We start from the raw sequence: 10,590 nt of genomic DNA, 5'->3' as shown, positions 1-10,590 counted from the left end.
CGTAGATATATAAATAAGTGTATATATATATGTGTATATATATTTTTTTATTAATATATAAAATATATATTCGTCTTGTTCGACTCGAGTGAGTAAATTCGTCGATAAGAATTCGTAAAGATTTTTTTTCGTAGGCAGGAAGACCGAAGCTCGGAGTATGTATAGGCTACTCTGCGTTTCTTCCGGTGCCTTACGTATGTATGTACGTGCTTGCGTTTATTATTAACTCTTTCGAATTGAAACGCATATATATATATATATATATATATATATATATATATATATATATATATGTATGTATGTATGTATATATTAATTATATAAAAATATAATGCATATTTTTTATTATATATTGATATTTAAACGTATGTATTTTTTTTTTAATATATTCAATATATTTTATTATACATTTATATTATTATAGATTTGTTTTATATACATGCATACATATATATATACATATATATATATATAATATATATATATTTATATATGCCTTTGAAGAGTACCATTGCTAGTAGCGGAGACGAGTCGTAACAGACTAAACAGCGATTCCAGGTATCGAGAGTTGAGTTAAAAGAGTTCTGGAATCTTTTTTTGAACTTTGATCTTCTGAGTTATATACATACTTACATACATTGATATATACATGTATACATATATACATATATACATAAAAACATACATGCATACACTGCACAACGAGTAAGGGACGTTTTTTGGCGCCATTACGATTGTGTTTAACATTTTGAGTTATTTTTGTAAGTTACATATATGTATGTATATATTTGTCTGTATATATTGTGTATATAACTGTATATCTATCTATAACGATGTATGATACTTTTAAAACGTACTATAGTACCACGACCAACATTTTTTGTACTTTTGTGAGAGAAAGAAAAAATAATTCACGATAAAGAAAATTCAAAAATTTCGTCATTTTTTTTTTTCTATTAAAAGACAGTCGAGTATCTTTAGAATTTGTTTAATTCTCAATAACATATAATTACACACACACACACACACACACATTTCTATTCTTTTTTTAAATTTTATTTCTTACTTTATCGTTGCAAAATTAACTGTTTCATTCTATTCGAAGTTACATTATATTACTATGCAACATTACAGCAGTATATAAACAATATTATATAATTAAAGAAAAATGCTATTAGAAAAAAAAAAACTAAAAAAAAAGAGATCTAAACGTTGCAACGAAGTATCTGTAATATACGTGTTTAAATATTTACATATATACGTTTATTATTTTTTATTTATTTATTTTTTTACGATATTATAACGGAGAAAAATGATCCCTAATGATAATTTTGTCGTTTGACGGCGTAAATTAAGTACATAGTTCTTATTCCTCACAACGTTCAACAACTACGAGCGGGACGGATAGCCGTTAAAGTTGCCGTCACGCGATCGCACGTGTGCGTAATTACACGAAGGAGAACGTAATTGTAAGGGTAATTATAAAATGAAACGTAATCGTAAGCACGCGCAAGATCACAGTGGTTTCTCTCTCTCTTTCTCTCTCTCTTTCTCTCTTTCTCTTCGGACAGGTGCACTCCCCCATCGCAAAAATTGCGAAGCGTAACGACGAGATTATAATTAACGGGCAAACTACTTCTACTTCTCTTTGGCCATCGTCGTACATTTTTATTTTCTTTTTCTTTTTTTTTTTTTTTTTTTTTATATCCCTCCTTAATGTTACGTTAAGATACGAGGAAGGAAAGAAAGAAAGAAAGAAAGAGAGAAAGAAAAAAAGGTGAATATTGAAATCCAAACCGTGTCTCAACAACCAAGATATCTACCCTATACTCATATCCAGATTCACTTTTGGTTACATTGGGGGCGAATGCGACGACAGGAATCCGACGAGGAACATTTGGTTACGTCGCTTATATACGTTCCTGTCGTCGTCTGTCAACCAACTCGAGCCACTCCATTCACGATCTCGAAAATGATACGTAAAGCTTTTAACTTATATTAGCATATTACTTATCAGTAGTAATGTTTATGTATAATGACGATAGAACGAGAAACAAAGTCATCGTTACGGCCATTTTTATATATTCTTTATTCTCCAAAATACACAATACAGCTTGAAATTAAAAATAGGACAATGAGATAATATTTCATGCATCGTGTTATTTGAAAAACACAAAATTGAAATAGTAGATTAATTTTGAGGATCTAACGAATGTTAACACTTGACTGATTTATTTATTTATCGGATATCGGTACGTCGATGATCATTTATTTTACGGATAAACATATCTATCGGAACTATCCTCGATTAATACGAATATTTCAAGCTTTCTTCGATCTTTCGAATTTGAAATTGAAATTAATGTATATATTATAAATTGAAACCAATTGTATAATCAATATGGGGTTAGTTGGATTATAATGATTTCATCGATGGGTGTTAGAAATATTTTTCTTTTTCTTTTTTTGATAGCAAAATGAAAACAAAAAAAGAAACAAGAAAAGATAAAAAGAAAAGTGGGGACGGGAAGAAAATAAGAAAAAGAAGAAAAAGAAGAAGTTTCGAGGATGGAGAGCAAGATGCAATAGTTCTTGTAGGAAAGTAGAGTGACCCAGATGGCAAGGTCGTTTTTTGGAAATTTCTTTTTCACAGGCACTCTTCTTCCTCCTTCACATTTCTCTTTCCTTCTCCTGCATTTGGTTCCTTTTCCCAAAGAGGAAAGAGGAACTCTTCGAATACATAAGCACGCACATACAAGTACACACACGCAAACGCACACATACATAGATACACGAAGGATCTATACGTACCGGTCGATCGCGTAAACGCAAAAGAAACGTTTTTCCGGCCGGCTGTTCCTAATTTTTTTTTTAATTTTCTCTCTCTCTCTCTTTTCGATCCTTCACACTCATTTTCTCTCTACTATTTTGTGGGAAAATTTGAGATTTTTTTTCTCTTTTTTTTTTCTTCCTCTGTCTCTCTCTGACTGACTGTCTCTGTCTGTCTCTGTCTCTGTCTCTGTCTCTGTTTGTCTCTGTCTTTCTCGTGTGCCACATCGGCACATCGTCGGCCACTTGCCAGTCTTAACGATCGATCGACGTGTCCCACCCTCGCACGGAAGATCGCTCGCTCTCGAAGAAGTCACATCTTCGCGCGTGGTTTCCGGTCCGATCCACGATGCTTCTTCCTCCCAACGACGATAATGGCTCGAGTTCGTATGCGCGTACAACGAAGAGACGACCAACCACGCACGCTTTATATCCCCTTCCCCTTTGGATGAATTACGAACCATGAGAATTACAAACACGATTGGACTGCGTTGAGTCTGTCTCTGAACACTGTGTATACTGTGCGTACATTTGTGTGTACGCTCAAAAGATATCCTTTCAAATGTCGATCCTTTTTTTTTCACTTTTTATATATATATATATTTTTTCACGTGTTTCTTGCGTCTGTGTATGCTCAAAAGATATCCTTTGATATATCCTTTTTTCTGTTTTTTTTTTCTGTTTTTTAGTTAAACATAAGAAAAAAAATAATTTGTCCAGTCATTCGGTTTACCTCATTTTTTTTTCAAGTTCGAGGCGTATGAATAAATTTTCTGTAAACTTCATCGTACATTAATAGTTAATAGTTACTATACGTATCAATAGTTCATTCGGCATATCCTATAGCTTGAACTTTTTTGTTCGAGATACTTTTATAGGATCAAAGATAAAAAAACAAATGTCTATGCATTCTTGCAGATTATCCATTATTATTATTATTATTATTATTATTATTATTATTATTATTTCTTTCTTTTTTTTTCTAACTCGTTAATCGAGCATTTACATCGTTTGAAAGAGAAATTAATATTAGATTAAAATTCGTTGTGCAAATGATTTTGGAGAATGTTGCTGATCTGGTAAAACCAGAAGTAACGAACTCGTTATTTCCTCTTCGTCTTCTTTTTCTTCTTCATCTTCATCTTTTCTTACCACTTTTTTTTTTTTATCATTTCTTCTATTTTTAATTCTACTTCTGCTACATCGTAGAGGAAAAAAATTTTCTATAAAATATCGACACGGTCGGTTGGATCAAAGCTAAATGTTACAGTTTTAAAGAAATTGGACTAGATCGTAATCTTTTGATCGTTTCCTCAAACTGGATTATATATAGTATAAAGTTCTTACGAACGTTGGATACTGATTATAAATGAACGGTGCTGGTTTAATATCTCATTTTTGTTTATAAAAAAGAGGGCGAGAGAGAGAGAGAGAGTGAAAAGAAAATATGCATTAAGAAAAGTATTTTATGATATTTCACAGTGTGAAATATTTCATTGGTAAATAAATTAATGACAAACGAACGAATAGTTTTATCGTTTTAACAATTTTCTATGTTTCATTCTACTTAAGGGAAATCTTTTATTGCTTTTTATTACTTATTACAAATATTTAGATCGATTCTATTTTAAAAGATTACAATAAAAAAAGAAATAGAAATTATCGAACGAGCACGTATATATAGCACCTGAAAGTTAATAATTAATTAATATTTATTAACGATAAATCAATTATATGATCGACTGTACATGAGTATTTTCAAATATAAATAATTTTAAGTGTCCATAAAAAAAAAAGAATAAAAAAAGAAAAACGATAATTGTACGGAACGATCTCTTATAGTGAGGCTTCATTGCTTATCATGCTAATGAATTAAAAAATTAAAATTAATTTGTAATAACGAAAAAAACAAGAAAGAAAAAAGGACATAACTTACTCAATCTAATATAATTTTAATGGCACAATTAATTTTTTCGTTTCAAACTAATTCCGAATGTCTTGCAATTTAAATTAATTATGTAATGTTAAAATAATTGACTCATGAAACCGCGAACATTTGTTTCAATGTTTTCTTTTTTTTGTCTATTTTCTCTATTTTTTCTCTATTTTCTTCTAACGAATACACATACATACATACGTACGTACGTACATATATACGTATATATAATATAATATGAATGATGATATCAGATTCGATTGATATCGAAGAGAAACAATTATTGTATTAGAATTGCAAATTATAATATTTTTTTATAATAAATGAAACTTTATTAGAACATGATTATTTTATTAAAACTTTGTTATAAAATTTTATTATACGTACATAATTATTTTATTATGTTTTATTTACTATATTAAAATATAATTAGGGATACTTATATTTAATATACTTGAATTAAAGGATTTTTTTCAAGATAACGAATATACTCTTATAAATCAATAATAATCATAATAATAATAATAATAATCTCAGTAGTAACGGTATGTCCTTGTTGTTGGTAACTTCTTCGTTTGAAATGTTATTTAGATTATGCATTGCTATGTATGTATGTGTGCTCGTAAATCAGACGAATTAGTGCTTGTTAAACCGCGACATTGCGTATCGTATAACTCCATCTAATCGTTTTATCCTCTTTTATATATGTACGTGTGCATGTGTGTGTTTGTGTTTGTGCGTACGTACACACATACATATATCTACGTAAAATAGAAATACTGAACGACGTTACGTCGACGTTATTATTCGTACTATAACGAGAAGAAGAATTTTATACAGGTTGTTCAGCAACTTAACGTTCACCATCGAAGAATTTAACCATCAATCGGAACCCCTTAGGCTTTATGAATTTTTTTTCTTTTTCTTTTTTATTTTTTTCATTTTTTCTTTTTCTACAAATTTTATTTCAACGTACCTGCACATTAAAATAAATCAATTTTTTGCACAATGTACATATAACTTTTATCATTCAAAACGTTTATGCAAATGACGAAATGAGATAAGTATAATATATATCCTGATAAACTCGATTATAATCGAAAATATACGTAATAAAAATTTTATATATATATATATGTATATATTTCGCTTTTAATTTAAAAAGAAATTGTTGATTTTACTATCTTTGTACTTATGTACAGTCAATGCATATACTGTATCCTATTTAATAGAACAAGTTAAATAAATATATTATTATAAGCAAATAAAATATGTTTTTAATAAGAAACAGGGGATTATAAATATAATTATTTTTAATTACCAAGTGATAGAAAATGAAAAGACAAAAATTATTATTCAATTCTTCGATTCTAATATTTTTATTTATTCAAATTTTTATAAAATAGACATATATATATATAAAATAAAATAGATATATATGTATATATATATTTATTTAAAAATTACATTTTTTCCAGAAATTCATGATACTCGCGAACTAAACCAATCATTTTCGAAACTTGTACTCCAATACCTATTTCTATTTTTTTTTTTTATTTTATTTTATTGAGAATGACACGTGAAATTAATGCGTACAAAAGAAAAAATAATAATACTATAGGGTCCCATAGAAAGAAAAAAACAAAACAAAAAAAAAAGAAATACTTGGAGTTCTTAAAAAATCTCCAAGAGACGACCTTGAAAAAAGAATACATCCTATCGTCGAACGTGTTCCTTGAAACGGAGTTGATCTTTTCTAACAAGAAATTTTCTTTTTCTTTTTCCTCCTTCCCTCTTCGTCTGATAAAATCAAAAAATCAAGAAGTCAAAAAATAATTTTAAATCAATAAAAATTGATGCGGTACACTGTTATTGACTCATCCTGTATAAACGTGACACGAGAGGAATTTCGACTTTTCGAACGTTTTATTATTATTATTTTTTTTTATTTGTTAAGGAAACACGATTCTATTCTATTCTATTCTATTCTATTCTATTCTATTCTATTCTATTCTATTCTATTCTATTCGATTCGATTCGATTCGATTCGATTCGATTTGATTCGATTCGATTCGATTCGATTCTCATCGACAGGTATCGCGTCCTTATTCAATGAGTCTTAACCGATGCTAAATATAAATCGTCCTTGAGCCGACACATTCCATTTATTATTCGCGATACCAAGGCAAATCGTAGATGCACGAAAGTGAAAGATCGATCGTGTATCTGAATAGGGACAGGATGATTCGAGAATCATCGTCATCGTCATTTTCGTCTTCATCATCGTCATCGTCGTCATCGTTGTATAGTCGTTGGCTAGTCAAGGATCTCGGAAGGATCCTCACGTAAAGGATTGACGCTCCTTCGAATCCAAAAGTGAGAATTCATTAATTCGTAGAAAAAGAAAAAGAAAAAATAAAAAAGAACAGAAAAAAAGAAGAAAAGGGCCTTGGTAAAAGGAGAAAGAAAGAAAGGAAAAGGAAAGAAAAAAAAAAAAAGAAATAAAGGAAGGAAAAAGGACCTCTCGAAAATGTGAAAGGCCCCTCGTGGAATTCGAAATAAGGATGTGAAGGACGTGACGTCACGTTTCTCCTTTCAACGAAAGAAATTCATCTTCTCCGAGGATTAAGTTATTCGTTTATTCTGAATAGTATACTTTGCCATGGATCTAACTCTCTGCGTGTGTGTGTTCGCGTGCGTGGGTGAATGTATTTGATAAAGTGAGCAAAGTCGGTAACCCGTGATTCTTTCTATCTTTAATATATAAAAAAGAGATCAATAGAAAAATAATAATACAAATTTTTCTTTTTTTATTCTTTTTTTTTTCTCAACGACGCAAGATTCTCACGATCAACGATCGTCTAAAAATTTTCCTTAAACTGTGAACTATTGTCAAATTTAACAGTACATATTAGATTAATAACGAAAAATGTATAAAGTTCTATACTAATGATTACTGTAAAAGTAATAATTACTAATTTAAAATAAGAAGAAAATGATAGTTATATCGTTAGATTGAATAAAAAAGAAAAGAAAGAGTATATATAAATTAAAAGAGTGAACGTAAAACTGAGAGAGAAAAAAGGAAAAGAAATTAGAGTAACCCTCGATGGACAATTTCATGATATAATCGAAATAATGAAACAAAAGGTCTTAAAAGATTAATAGTACCTATTCATAGTATTTATTTGATATAATCAAACATGTCCGAGAAATATAATAGGAGAGCGATTGGAGCGAGATTAAGAGGGAAGGTAAATGGCGTCCCTCGATTTCAGCGATTTAATAAATTTAAAGTCTTCGTATAGTTAAGTTATTAGTAACCTGTGAAGTTGGAAAGAGAAGAGGTGGGGTGGGAGGGGGGAAGGAGAGGGGGATACGAGGATGGTGCTCGCGAAGGAGTCGTTCTCGCGTTCATTCGCGTCTATTGATTATGCGCGATACGTTCTCGCCTTCGAACGGATACAAGCGGCCATCTTTGTTTTCGATTGCCGAAACGAACGCCGGCTAATAAATTATTCCATCCTCGCTTATGCGACGGCAGTCAACGGGGAGCAGCACGGTGAGCTTTCGAAAGAAATACTAATGACGCTCGTAAGGTCGACCGTAAGGAAGCTTCGGTTAAGAAATAATAGTGGGAATCGATCGACCTTGGTAGGAATAGGAGGAGGTCCTGGCGCTGGGAAACGGAAGGAAAAAAGAAAAAGAAAGAAAGAAAGAAAGAAAGGAAGGAAGGAAGAAAAGAAAAAAAGAAGATAAAGAAGAAGAAGAAGATTCCAAGTGTATAAGAATGAAAAAGAGAAGACATTTTTACGTTTACCATTCGCAAACGTACGAAGTAGATATAGAAAGGTTATAAATCTAGCTAACGCCATCTTGGTCACGTGATCACGATTGCCGACATATTGTCTGTATTATTAAAGAATATTTATTTTCGTTACTTTTCGGCTTTGTCCTTTTTCTTTCTCTTTCTCGTTGTCGTCGTCGTTGTTGTTGTTATCGTTTTTGTCGTCGTCATCGTACTCGTTTCTATTTTCTTTTTCTTCTTACTTTTTTTTTCTTACATATTATTCCCGTACTTCAATAAAGAAATCGCTCACAACGAGATACGAAAAGGAACGGAATGGTACGACGTATCGAAGGCGGGGTACGCATTCAGTCATACGAATGCCTCATTTCGATTCGTCAATTGCAGGAAGTTTATCTACGACACGTTCGACGCACACCTCTTCCTGCCCGACTCACAACTCACGACACGAAACCAACACACTCGTCGAGTATTCCTCGCGTTGTTGGTAGAGTTGACCGACTCGTACGTTTCCCTTACGTTGCGTTCGTTCGTCGTCGTCCTATATTTAGAGAAAAGAAAGAAGGAAAAAAGAAAAGAAGGAAAAAGGAAAACGAAAAACGGTTTATCGAGTTTGTCGAGTATATACGATTATCGAAAGATTATTTCCTAATATGGTAAACATTATTCTCTGCGTGTTACTCTGTATTTTCGTTTGACAATCTACCTACCTACCTACTTACCTACCTACCTACCTACCTACCTACCTACCTACCTACCTATCTATCTATCTATCTATTTATCTATCTATCTATCTACCTATTCGTTAAGAAAGATAACTAATCGAAAGTAAGAGGTTTTCCAAGGGTAGCTGGACGAAGGATAAAGATAAAAGCAATCTAAGTGAAAGCTCGCTTTAAAATCTATCTCGAAGATGTAAACGACTTATCTTTAGTGATCGGACCGATACCAAAAATCAATAGAAAAAGCGACACCAAAATCAATTCTCTCGCAAATTATAATATCGTTGGTTATCGCGATATTATCTATAGTCGTGATCATCGAAAATATTGATAGATATTGTTGGATAGTTTTGTGTAAATATCGATACACGTTCGATTCAATCGTACGAACGAATTATGACGTAGTTATGAATTATATTGGATAGAGTATTATAATTTAGGTCGTAGATATCTTTGAAAATGTTACTTTGAAACTAATAATGCTTCGATATTTTTATGAAAGTATCGATACACGTTCGATCGTTGTACGAACGAATTATTACGTAGTTAAAGAGTATTATAATCTAGAAGTAAGCTATCGAAAATGTTAAGTCGAATCTGATAATCGTTGGATATTTTTATGAAAGTATCGATACCACGTTCGATACTTGTACGAAGAAATTTATGACGTAGTATCGAATATTATAATCTATGTCGTAGGTTGTAATCGATAGATTTCGTTTAATACTTTTATGAAAGTATCGATACTCGTTCGATAGTTCGATACCCGGTTCTATTTTTCTATACAAATTTTTCTCTTTTTTCTTTTGTTCTCTTTTTTTATTTCCCTTTTTACATTTTGCACTTTAACACGTTTAACACTTTTATTGCTCTCTCGCAGAGAGTAGAATAGATCGTAGATTTGCGATAAATTAATAAGACTATTACAAAAAAGAAAGGAAGAAAAAAATTTGTCTTTTGCGTTTTAGACATTAATCTTCCTCAATCGAAGTATCTGTAAATAACGTTCGTTATTTTCTAATAAGGTAATCATCGATCGAAAATAGTATTGATGATCCTTATATATATATATATATATATATATATATTTAAGTATATGCGTATGTATGTGCGTGTTTGTGAACGTAAAAGGTTGACTCGTTCGTTATACCATTTATATAATATACAGCTATTTACTCCGTATATGCGTAATTAACGTCATTTACATGGCATACCTATATATAATACCAACTAGCGCAGGTACATACAGTCCGGTATAATGCAGGAGTCATTTTATCGCGCGCGCGCTAAATAAA

Source organism: Vespula vulgaris, chromosome 21 (assembly GCF_905475345.1).
Source record: "Vespula vulgaris chromosome 21, iyVesVulg1.1, whole genome shotgun sequence".
Lineage (NCBI taxonomy): Eukaryota > Metazoa > Arthropoda > Insecta > Hymenoptera > Vespidae > Vespula > Vespula vulgaris.
This window is presented reverse-complemented; position numbering follows the sequence as displayed.